A 13,261-nucleotide genomic window follows, 5' to 3' on the forward strand; every position below is an offset into this window, starting at 1 on the left:
ACCTGCTTGCCATTCAAACCAGGGTTGATCCATGGTTTACAATCATGGTTTGGAGGGCAAACCATAGTTGTGGTTCAGATGTAATGGCGAATGCGTGGTGAGCTTTGGAATTAAGCCATGGCATGAATCAACCCTCTGAGCTCACCCCTGTTTATTAACACAGGAATTGCTTCCATGGTTATGGAAATACAAGACAACCCCTGTGCCTTGAGATATAATCTGCTGTGTCTAATTCAGAAAATGTTCAATTTTAAAACATGTTGATAGTCTCATTGATTTGAGATTTTTTTTTAATACAATAAATTCAATCTACTGTGCAATCCAAAGCCTGTCTCAGCAGAAGTAAGTCAAATTCAGTGGGAATTTACTCCCAGGTCAGTGTGTATAGGATTGCAGTCATAGTCACATACAAACCATTATGCTCAACCTTAAATTTATGCCATTTTAAGCTTAGAGTGTTTTTCCATGGACAGTGCTGCCTGCACTACCAGGGCGCACTCTTGCTGACCTGAAACTGACCTGGTTTAGCAGCCTTTGATGAAAACAGTGTGCCTGGTACCTTGGAGCTGAATGTGTACAGCCATAAGGGATTTTTAGAGTGGGGTTACAACTCGTGTCAGGTTGACCTTTTCTGAACCCATCGTATGGGGGGGGGGGGGAATACAGTCAAAAGTAGTATCAGGCCAAACCCCATCTGCCTTGGTTATAGGTTATCTTTTCACATATGTGCTCTGAGCTTTGATGACACCTTAGATGAGAAGAGTTGGTACCTCAGATCTCAGGTGTTGATCCCCTTGACAGCCAAGCTGCATGCTTTTGTAAGTTCTGGTGAATCATCTGAATAATAGCATTCAACAACTCTTGATGCCAGCTCAGTGTCCTAGACTCTGATTCATAAGCTCTGCTTTCAAGAGCAAGAAACCAAATGAATGTTTATTATTTCCTTAATTGTTTATTATTTCCTTAATTGGACTATGACTTTTTTTCTTGCTTCTTAAAAAGAACTATTCTGGCTTTACAGTGTTGTAACTGGACTTTTCCATAGGTGGCCCACTAAACAGGACCTCATAGCACCAGGTGGTAAACAGTAGTCATTTTCTGACACAATTGCAGAAAGCAAAAAGAACCTTTATAATCCCCCAATAATTTCATGTGTGGTTTGCATACAGTGTTCTTCTACAAAGGAGGAGAATACTCATAAGAGATTCCCACCCATTCCCAATTAAACTTCTGTTGCTGTGCCTTCTGTACAGAACATGTGTGACAGTCACAATGTTTTGCCACTTCCATTTCCATTTCCGTTTCAAAATTGGGATGGGATGGCCTTGGAAAAGGATTGGAAGTCAATAGGGTTTCTCTGTGTTGTCTATATTCGCTTTCCTTTTTCAGACATAGAGCAGGGGAGGGGATTGTTCACAGGTGAGATAACCTGTTATTAAAATCCTGAGAAAATGCATTCTGTGTTCTGTGCTGACCAGTGCTATGCTTCTCATTGGATCGGACTCCAGAGCTCACAGTTGTGGCATGGAAGTCACTTATCACAGAACACAGATACATCCTCTTTGGAATGCAGCATAGAGTCACTTCTGGAGATAGCTGATCACTTCAGTATGGGGCTACTCCTATCCCTGTCCCTAGCTGAATACGTTAGGTATGAACATGGGTTCTCTGCTACCATTTTCTGAGCCAGCCACCTTGCTATTGAGGATAGCGCAAGGCAAAGGCTAGGCTACCTAGGGCCCAGGAGAAGGACAGGTTAGTCTCCCCTTTGGCCAGAGTTGTCACACAGGCTGAATCCTTTTCTGTGGCTCTCTGGATGCTGCCAGTCCACACTCTATGTCCTGACCACCCATCTGGCAACCAACCACCTCGATTGTTGTATGTGGTGAGAAGAGGTAGAGAAGGCATGGGGTGGCATAGACAAGAGAGGAAGGGCTATTCAGTCATGTGATGCTGAAAACTCCACCTACTTTTGGCTGTGGCTCCACCCACCACCTGATCTGTTTCTGCCCATGATCAGCTGCAGCCCTGACTGACTTTAACCCTCAATCAATGACCTTTTCTCAGAAAAAGGTTCCTCACTGCTGCGCTAGAGGAAGACTCCCATTGAGGCATGAAACATTTGGATCCATCCTAAAGAGTGTTGGGGAAATAAAAGCTGAGTGCTGAAAATCTCTTGTTATTGTTTTTGCTGGTGGGAAATCATAGACATCGAAACAAATGTTTTCCTTTCTGAAACAAGTCCCAGTGGGTTTTGATTAATGATGGTTTTTGGTTGTTGTGGTTATTTAAGTTTGGCTTGTTGCTTGGTCAGTTTCCAGCACATCCCTTTCTCCTTGCTTGATGGAATCCATGGCTGGCCAACAGGAAATTGTGATTTACATTTTCAGCACACAGAAAATTACCCTTCTTGCAAGCACCCTGCCCTCTGTCTAAAACTAGCTGAGGATGGCCTCTAGCTATTAACTCCGATTGCCACCCCCCTGATAGCCTCTCTGGTAATTTAGAGGTGGGTAATTAATTCTGAACTAAGAATACGCCTGGGAACCTACACCTGGATAAACTCAGCTGAAATGGGCTTTCATGTTAAAAGCCTTTTAATACAGAAATGAGCTGGAGGGGTGTTTCATTTGTTTTTGTTCCTGCTGTATGTTTTGCCCTCAGTCCTGCATTTCCTGCCTGAAAGCAGGAAATAGTTGAACAAGCTAAGGATCTTATGAGAGAGGCAGAGACCTGAATCCCTTTCCTGATTTGCATGTTGCATTCTAGCTCTTATTTACTTGGGTGGCTATTTGATGCACAACCAACACCTCTGGTCTGCGCTTTCCTTTTTGACTGAATAGTCTGAGATTTGTGAGAATAAATTGGGAATTAAAGTCATCAGATCTTAAGGAAAGGAAAATTTGTGTGCATGGAATAAAAGAGTAGAAGACCTGTGGTGGGAGAAGGAGAAGCTCTCAAAATTCTCCTGCCTGCAGAGCAGCCAAAAGCAACAAAATATTGTTACTGAATTCTGCAATCTTATTGACAATCCAAACTATATAGCTGGTTTCTCGTTCTCCCCCCCCCCCCCAGGCATGTTCTTAGGTTCTACACCACACTGGGGACTCAGCAAACAGAATTTTAAATATGTTATAAGCATGCAACACCAGATGGTGCTGTAGAGCACAAAACCTTTCTATGCGATTTTACATTAGGTTCTACCCCCCCCCCCCAATTTGTTATAACAATTTAATTTATGACTTATTTATGGTGGGTTTTTCCTGTGTGTAGATCCACTCTGGGTTAATTGAAAGGATGGAGTTGGATTTCCCATTAGCTGCAGAAGATCAGGAGAGAGCATTCTTCTTTCCTGATATGAAATCTACAACATTTTTTAGAATGCCATTTATTATTATTTTATTTTTTATTTTTTTATTTAGAGCATTTGTATGCCGCTGTTCAGCGAAAAAGGCTCCCACTGTGGCATACATGAAATCAAAACTAAGACACTCCCTACCTGTAGGCTTACATTCTAATAAATAAGTAGATCAGAATACAGGGCTTTCTTTTTTTCAGCCGGAACTTACCGGAACTTGGTTCCGGCACCTCTCAGGTGAGTGCCATTCCCATTATAAGAGAACAAGGGAGGTGTTCATGGTGAGTTCCATGAAAAAATAGCACTGTGAAAATACCAACACTCAAGGAGAGAGGGACCAAGAGGCAAGAGGAAAATAAAAACTCAGAACTCAGATTTCTAGGCAGTTATTCCTACATTGACCAGCTGGCATAGCTGATGAAATGGCCGCTCCCAGATGAGGGAGAAGAGGCCTGATGGAGCTGGCCTCTCGCAGCAGCAGAGCTAATGGAGTAAGCTCTGCTTCTCTGCTCTCCCAGTACTGGAATGGCTGCCTCCAGATAAGAGCTTTCCTGATTTGATTTTTATTTAGTGGATAAGCATGTGCATGTGATAATAACATCCTTACTTATTCAAACCTTTGGGGTGGAGGGGCAGAAAAGTCAAACAAAAGGAAATAATGTGTTGAACATTTGAGAGATGGCACTGATAGTGTGTGTGTTTTTTATTAAAAAAAATCAGTGAGCAGTAAAGTGCTGACTTGGAGCAATATCTTCATGTATGTATATATTCTATGTGAATCAATTGCTCTCTGTCACATCATCGACATTTACTGCTTTCAGAGACGCAAACTGCCTATCTATTGCCATCTAGTGGCTGAAAAGCAAGTTCTGCATAAAAGGTGGAGTGATGGTATCCAAAAACAGCAGTCGGTTAATACTGTTAATTAGGAACAATTGGAAACAATGCAAAATAGTTCATCCTGACAAAGAAGGACAACTGCTGGGTTTTTTTCTAACTCACCAGCCTACCTGCCCTTTTTGTCTGCTTTGGAAAAATCGATTGTATCTTTCAGTCCTGGTTTTCTGGCCATACTCAAAAAGTGGAAAGGACTGCTCTTCCAGTCAAAAATGTGATCCAGCTCTTTAATCAAAGGACCACAAATTGATATGAGAGAGTGCAAACATTAGAACTCTGCTGACCCCTTAGAAAGCTCACTCAAGCTTTCTCAGAAAACAAGCCAGTCTTGGAGACCTAATGGGGACACTTGGAATGTGTTTAAATGTAGACACAAGATCTACACTTTTCTACAGTAAGCAGTATGCACAGCATTCAGTTGCTAATAAGTCTGACATTTCTTTAAAGGGGGAAGAGGAAGAGGGCATGATAAAAGTCTGTTTTTGTATATGAAATTACTGTGCTCAGCTTAGTAATTTTTTGCTGAGGGGACTGGAATAGAACAGATTATTCTTAGGTCTACTCTGTATTTTTGGGTGCTTCCAGGTGACCTGTTAGTTGAGCATCCTGATTAATTTGCACAGAGGCATTTGCTCCTGAATGAGCATTCATTCTGATTTGTTTGTGGGGAGGTTAGATGATATTGACTCAAAGCAAGGATTATTCCACACATTCCAATGCATTTTCCTGTCACTTTCTTGATGGCAAAAACTCAGATCAGGAGACCTTGAGCAACAAACCTGCTTCCCCCAAAGTTCTATTATAATTGTGCAGCCTGGATTTCCTAGTATGTGACTGAATCCCAGCCAAAAAATAGTGACAGTCTGGAAGTGCCCTCTGTGTGTGTGTCTTACACTATTTTAAGGAATGTGTTAAACTGAGAGCACTGCAGCTGCTGTTTATTTTAGCAGCTCAGAATATAGCAGTCTAGAACATGCGACTTGCAGGGTTTTTTTGAGATAATATTAGAAATGTGTGGTGGAGAATACTTTGGGTAGAAACTGGTTGAGGAGGTTGAGTTTGCTTGCAAAAATGTGTCTGCATTTGTATTGGAATTGTTATAAAGATGTCTTTTTAAGATGGGTTTATTGTTTTATCTCTTGTTGTTTGGACTCCTTTGGGAGGAAGGGAGAGGGATATAAGATGAATGAATGAATGAATGAATGAATGAATGAAGTCTTTGTGATGCCAGGGTTAAGCTGCAGAGGCTGTTGTGTGTTGTCTCAGCACTAGCTTCAGTGCTGGTTGTGCCAATAAGAGAAAGAGCCTTCTCTGTGGTGGCACCCAAATTGTGGAAATCCTGCTTCAGAAACTCAGTCTTCAACTATGAGGCTTCTTGCATTGCAGGGGGTTGGAGTAGATGACTCTAATGGCCCCTTCCCACTCTGCAATTCTATGATTCTAGGTGAGGGCTTCTGCTTAGGCAAATATTTGCTTTGCCTTCTGATTGATTTCTCTTTTAGTCTCCCTCCTGCATTCGCTTTGTGATCCTCCTCTGCTGTCCTTATAAATTTAAAATATTGCAAACCACCTTGAGCACTGTTGTCAGAGTGATAAGTTGGAGCAATAGTTCCATAAAAATAAATATAATAAATACATTTCCACATTTCTACCCCCATACTTTTGGTAAGACCTGGATGTGCTGTATTCAGTTAACAAGAAATATCCATGCTATCACATCCAAGATACAGAAGGATCCAAAAGAGAACAGAAGTGGGCGATCAGTACTTCTTCTTTTTTTAATTATAAGGTGTTGTTAGTCTCCTATTTTAGATATATAGCTGCTGACACTCATCACTCAGAATCAGTCATATTTATTTGATGGTGTTACGGTAGTTAGTTCAGCACCAGACCTGACCACAAACCTGAAGCTAACATATCATACATAGGGAAGCACGGGGAAAGAACTCCCATTAACATAACATTTATCAGCTTATGTATTCATGTAATGTTGGTGCTTTTGATTCATATTTGATTCCTACGCCCCCAAAGACCAGTAGACAAGGTCTGGATTTTTGCAGTTTGTGAGTCGACCATTAGGGAGTTTCTTGAATGTGTCGCCCATTCATGTGCACTCTTACATGATGCTTCTGTTCCTACATTTTCATTCCATAAATCCATTCGTGCAAGCTGCGTTATGTCTACCAAAAAAGTCATGTGACGTGGGAGCCTTCAGGGATGCATGCAGCTGATGCAGCATAAATGGGCTGCGAAGTGGGGTGTCCCTCATCAGGGGTCTTTGGCTTACTAGCCAGCTTCTGTCTGTGCTTGCTGCCAACCACCCTATCCATCCCATCCTCTTTCCATCACTGGCAAATGCAGAAGGTTTATGCAGAGGGGGGGCAGGACTGTCCTTCATTACGAGCAAAGGCAGCCCTATTATACCGAGTCAGATCATTGGTCTATAAGGCTCAGTTCTGTAGACGTTGACAAGTAGCATCTCTCCAGGGTCTCCTACAGGAATCTTCCCCTTCTTCACCTGGCTATGCCAGAGACTGAATTTCAGAACTTGCACATGCAGAGCATGTGCTCTTCCCCTCCGCTGTGACACCTTCCCTGTGGCTAGGGCATAGGACAGAAAGTCAAACAGGTAGACATCTTGCCCTCCAGAAGTTTTTAGGCTGCAGTTTCCATATACCCAAGCATAGTCAGTGGTCCAGGATGATGGGAGTCCAGTGATGTCTGTCGTGCACCAGGTTCTGGAAGCCTGTACAAAACAGATTTTCATTTGCAGTTTCTTAACTGGTCTGTACAAATAAGAGACAACCCCCACATTTCTCCCACTGAGAAAAGACCTGAGGCACAAGTGAGAGCTCAAGGGGCCAGATGTGGGCTGCTGTGCATCCTTCTTGCCGGACGATCTTGCTGGGGCATACCACTCTGGTGAGTTGGCTCATAGGTGGTCATTGGCCTTAAGCAAACCATTGTTTCTGAGCCAGACCCTCACAGCTCCACTGCTTTACAGAATCACTGTTAAGAGTTCTTTTATATACAGTGGTAACTCAGGTTACATACGCTTCAGGTTACATACACTTCAGGTTACAGACTCCGCTAACCCAGAAATATTACCTCGGGTTAAGAACTTTGCTTCAGGATGAGAACAGAAATCGTGCTCCGGCGGCGCGGCAGCAGCAGGAGGCCCCATTAGCTAAAGTAGTGCTTCAGGTGAAGAACAGTTTCATGTTAAGAACGGACCTCCAGAACGACTTAAGTACTTAACCTGAGGTACCACTGTATAGTGGTTTAATAACAGCTCTTTGTTGTTCTCTTTGCTGGAACATTAATGTACAAAAAAAGCAATAGTTCATTTAAAAACTGCTTAAAAGTAAGAATGTGCAGTATGCTAAGAACGTAACTACATCAGCCAGGCGAGGGATGCCACTCTAGTCATATACTTGGAGGAACCACCATGATTTTAACAGGTGTTGAAACTTCATCAGTGCTGGAGCTGCTCGCATATGAGAGGGGAGGGAATTTTAGAGTCAGGATGCCACAGCAGAGAACATCCTCTTGCAAGTGGCCATGCACCATCTCCCTGAGGACTGTGGCCCTGTGAGAAGAGCATCTCCTCCCATGATCTCAGAGTCTAGCCAGGGGCGTAAGGTAGTCTTGCAGCGGTAGGGGGATGAAAGACTATGACTATTGGCCGTGGTGGCTGTGGATGATGGGAGTCCAGCCACACCTGGAGGACCATAGGTTCCCCACACCTGAAGTACTGTGAGAGTGTACATGAACATTCAGGGAATGAATGTGCTGTATAAAATATAAGCACCATTTTAAAATGTAAATAAAGTCCATCTATTTTTAGAAGTCTATGAATAGGAGATTATTTGAATCTAACACACAGAGGGGGAGCCCCTTCAAACTAGTGAACAGATTATAAAGAGCCCAAAGGAATTTAGGATGGGGGGGGGGATTTATACCAACCAGAACAACTTCACTATAAACAGAGACTGTCTTTGTAATGAGAGAGGTAATTAGCAAATTGTATACTGTAGTAGTGGGTATGGCCTGAAATAAACAACCAGCTATTTAACAAAAAGAAACAAGAAGGTTGTTTCTTTTCACAGCTGTGTTGTTTTCAGAATTCTGGATATATAATTAAGCCAGTATTAACCGAGTTTCTGCCTTATACTTGTTCTTTGAAAATTCTTTGGGGAAACCTTCAAAATCTACAAACTCCAGGCCTGCATTTATATCACCAATGAGTCTTTCTAGAGCAGCATTTTTTAAAAAAAAAATGTATCTGGGGCACAGGGTTAACATGGGAAGGCACATTCAAATCATATACTAAAAAAATATACATGCAACATCTCTGCAACTACCAAATAATCTAGTTAAGACTGCGTCCTCAGGCCCCTCCCACTGCTTTCCCTAAAATGTCAATCAGAGCTCAGAGATGGGTAGGGCTGTGCTTTCTGGGCAAGAGTGGTACTTCTGGGATTTCCTTGTGGAATCCCTGTGGAATCCTTAATCTCTCCCTTGAGATGATGTCACTGCCCATATATGGGCAGACAGAAGGATCAATGCTGTCTTACCAACCTGAGGGGCATAAACTGATGGATGAATCACTGGCAGATGCTGGATAGACAGAGGCTTATTTTTGCAAGGCTTATTTCAATACCTCTCATAGCACACAGGTCAGGGATTCCTGATTAAAGTAGAGAGAAGTTTAAAAGCTCCAATGTGACATGATGATTTTTTTTTTATGCTTCCTTTTTATTGACAGCTTTGACTAATACATAAATAGAAACAGAAACAGAAACATAATCACATACAATTTTGACACTGTATAATTTATTATTTTTATTTTTAAATCAAGGAGCCAGTTACAGTGGTACCTCGGGTTACATGCGCTTCAGGTTACATATGCTTCAGGTTACAGACTCCGCTAACCCAGAAATAGTACCTCGGGTTAAGAACTTTGCTTCAGGATGAGAACAGAAATCGTGCTCCGGCAGCGGGGCGGCGGCAGCGGGAGACCCCATTAACTAAAGTGGTGCTTCAGGTTAAGAGCAGTTTCAAGTTAAGAACGGACCTCCAGAACAAATTAAGTACTTAACCTGAGGTACCACTGTACATCTGTGTAATTCTCTTATTTGCTCAAAGACCCTGATGGTTGTCCCAGCTGGATTGATCCTGGGATCTTCAACATACAATGCAGGAGCAATTGTGATACTTTTCGGTCTATAACAGGAATGCAAATGAAAGCAGGAGAGTTGGTAGATGTCACAGGCTGGACCCAATGGTGGCTGTTGCCCATTGCGTCTGGTAGGGCAGAAGGTGAGGAGGCCAACGGTAGGTGGCGGTAGAGCCAATGAATGATTAGCCAACCCTGCTGAGTTCTATGAGGGCAACACTGAGACTAAGGAGGAGGAAGCCAATTGTCAGAGCCACCCTTTGGACTGGTTGTGAATAAGAAGCCAGGTGGGTTCACAAGAATCAACACTGAGGTTGGTGGAGCAATGCCTCATTTGCCCTAACGGACTAGCCTCCACTGGCTATGCAGCTGACAGAGGCAGTGTGATGGCCTGGGAATCCGATTCAGAGGCTGAACCGGAGGAATCCCAGTCTGCACATAAGTCCCCGCCTCCAGGGCCGGCTGAACTGGGGCAGGGCCTTGGATCTGAAGCACCTGTGCCGGATCCTCAGGAGCAGGCACCAGGTGATTCCACTCTAGCTCCAGAGGTGATTAAGGACACAGGGCCTACAGGTGCGCCTCTCCCGGCCCTGCCAGAGGCAGGTGAGTCTCCCCCTGGGTCCAGTAACTCCCCAGCCTCTCCTGAGCTGCAGAGGCTTAGGGCAGAGAGGCGGAGGGAACTGGTTTCTCCCAGGAGGAGTGCTCGCCTTAAGGCCAGGAGAGGCGTGTCTCCTGGGGGCCGGGACTGCCCCTGGCCTCAGTGAAGATAAAGGCCAGTCAGCCCGGTCCCAGGTTGTGGGAGCAATGTCGTTGAGTACCTGCTCCTGCTCCTGCCCGGACCCAGACCTGACCCTCCAGTGTTCCTGTCCCCGCCCGGCTTCCTGCTTCGGACCTCGCCTGCTCCTTGTGAACTGTTTCCAGGCTAGTGACCCAGGACCGAACTTCGACTACGTCAACGGTAACCTTCCCCCCAGGACCAGCACAGGCAGAAAGTAATGGGTGAGGAGGGCATTAAGCAGCTGGTTGTACCTTTGATCCTATGTGAGCAGCATACCTGCTTTTCCTTAGTAGTAGTAGTAGTTGTAGTCCCCTGCCCATCTGACTGGGTTGCCCCATCCACCCTGCTTCCGACAGATACAAAAAAGCATAATAAGACATCAAACATTTAAAACTTCCCTATATAAGGCTGCCTTCAGATGTCTTCTGAAAATGATATAGCTATTTATTTCCTTGACATTGGATGGGAGGGCGTTCCACAGGGCGGGTGCCACTACTGAGAAGGCCCTCTGCCTGGTTCCCCATAACTTCACTTCTTGCAGTGAGAGAACCACCAGAAGACCCTTGGAGGAGAACCTCAGTGTCCGGGCTGAATGATGGGGGTGGAGATGCTCCTTCAGGTATACAGGTGCGAGGCTATTTAGGGCTTTAAAGTTCAGCACCAACTCTTTGAATTGTTCTCTTTGAAATGTTCAAATGAACTTTCCTCTTGTTTCTGTTTTTTAACTTCCTTGGTCTGCTTGTTATCCCCTTTCCATTTACCATCCATCACATTTTGTTCATATGCATTTTCTGTGTGTTTTCTTACCCTTGTAATTTCATTTCTGAAACCCTTTGCTTTTTGCATCACTCACAGTTCATATTTTACTTCTTCTCTGAGAGTGAGTGTGCAGCTAGGCACCCTTTAACCCCCAGCTAATCTGCATGCTGAACTCCTGAAGGTTCAGATGCAGAGTTACGCAGTGAAAGGGAAGCCACTATAGATACTGACAGCAAACCCTCTCCAAGGTCACCAGCACACTAGAATTACCTAATCAAAAAGTGCAAGACCTTTATGTCCTCTCCCAGTGACACAATCCACATTAAAGTTGGAGATATTCACTCGTTTGTGCCCTCGGGCAGTTTCTACTGCAGTTGAAAACTGCAGTAGAAACACCCTAGAGTTAAATACAGCATGAGCCAATCTTGGTGGTAGCAGAGGAGTCTCATATTGTGTGGCTGATATCATTGTGTGATTATTCTGTGCCAAAATAAACCTAGTTTATTGATGGTGCTGGGAACTGTAGCTTTGTGAGAGGTAACCTACAGTTCCCAGGTTTCTTCCATAAATGTGCCTTAAATATATGGTACTGATGGACTGGTGATGAATGAACACTTTCTTCCCCCTCTTTCAAGGTTGAAGTTAGAATGGCAAGACAAGGATGAGACCAATCTTTTCAAAACATTGACTAAAGGCTTAGGGTGAAAGATGTTTCACAGGGATGTTGGGCTAGTCTCTTAAGAGCCATAAAAGCTAAAGAAAGGATGTTAAAAATCAATCGATGTTTTACAAGGAAGCAGTGTAAAGGTTTTAGGGCTGCAGTAATTATGTCACTGTGTGTGTCTGTGAGATGGTAGCTCCTTTTTCCTGAGTGTGTTGCCTCCTACACAGGAATGCCCTAAATAAAAAACAGACTCCATAATGATTGCACTACCTTGGCAGTGCCACGAGGAAACAATATTGTTGCCTTCCTCTTCACTGTCATTGTCTTCTCCTTTCACACTTTGCTCGCGTTGTACTTACTATGTTGAAGTGTGCAGAAGGCAGTGACCAATTGGACCAATAAACTCAGGGGGTTATGAGTATCACAAGGAGGGTGTCTTCAGGGGGTGTTGACCAGAATAAAATAAATTCTTCTGAAGAAAATACGTTGCCCCATAGTAGAGGTCAAGGGTAGCGTGTGGAACATAATCTGTAGGGGTGGACAAATGTAGCCTAGCTCATCTCATCCTGTTTCCATTTGTGGACATCTTAAAAGCTTATATTGTGGCCCATTTCTATGCATATTTTTTAAGGATACTTTTGGGGAAATTCTTTAAAAATCTGTGCAGAGAAACAGTCACACACACACACAAACCAAAACTGTATGTATGAAGGATCATTGTACGTACAAAAAGATGCCTGCACCCATGGTGTTCAGATAGGGGGTGGGGGACTCTGTCTGTTGCACGTGCAGGTATACAGGAAATGATGTACAGTCACTTCCTGAACTGTTTTTGAAAAAAGTGGTTTACCTAGGACAGCAGAGGTGCTGCACTTTCAAAGCTGTTCTAAGAAGCGTTAGAATGTTAAAACAAGGCAAGGGAGAGATAGCAAGCTTTTTGATTACCTTAAGTGCAGTGAACAAACCAGCCCCCCCCCCCCCGGTAAAAATCTACATTCCGTTCCAGGAACTTGCTCAATGAGATGAATTAAGGGGTGTGTGCAACAAATTCTGACCTGGCAGAAATTTTCTGACATGTCCACATATCCGCATAGGTAACCAATATTGGCCTAAGTGAACAGATTCCATGTGGTCACTCAGCAGTTTTTGACTACCAGTGGACTGTAGATGGCTTCTCGTATGTTCTGGGAAGTTCTGTGAGGGTTTTTTCCCCCTCAGCCAAATTGACCTTCCCTCCCCTTCAAGGAAATGTAATTTTCAGTCCTTTTGTGCCTTATAGTTTCCACCCAGCAATTAGACCATTCATGACCACCTTCTGAGCCTATTAAGGTGTTCCCCTGAATGCATGTGATTAAATGTGGGAAGGGGGTAGGAACACACACACACACACACACACACACACACACACACACAAAGCCCTGCCCCCAACATCCCAAGGCATGTTGGCTCCATTTCAGACCTTCCTCCATTGAGAGCGAGGGTCTGAAGGGAATACCCAAAAGTGTTTTGAACAATCTCTGTGATTGGGAACCCTGTCTTATTGGGGTTACAGATCAAGATGAGGGTTCTAAGCCTATGTTCCATGCAAGCTGGCTTCAAGTAAAGCCAATGCCCTCAGGCATATGG

The 13,261-nt window shown here is 43.8% G+C and overlaps 1 protein-coding gene across 3 annotated transcripts in view; it reads left to right on the top strand.

Annotated features, from left to right (window-relative positions):
* Positions 1-13,261, top strand: part of NHS (NHS actin remodeling regulator) — a 239,617-nt gene that overhangs the window by 177,228 nt on the left and 49,128 nt on the right. The window lies entirely within an intron of this gene.

Source organism: Podarcis gaigeae (genome assembly GCF_964106915.1).
Source record: "Podarcis gaigeae genome assembly, chromosome: 4".
Classification (NCBI taxonomy): Eukaryota; Metazoa; Chordata; class Lepidosauria; order Squamata; family Lacertidae; genus Podarcis; species Podarcis gaigeae.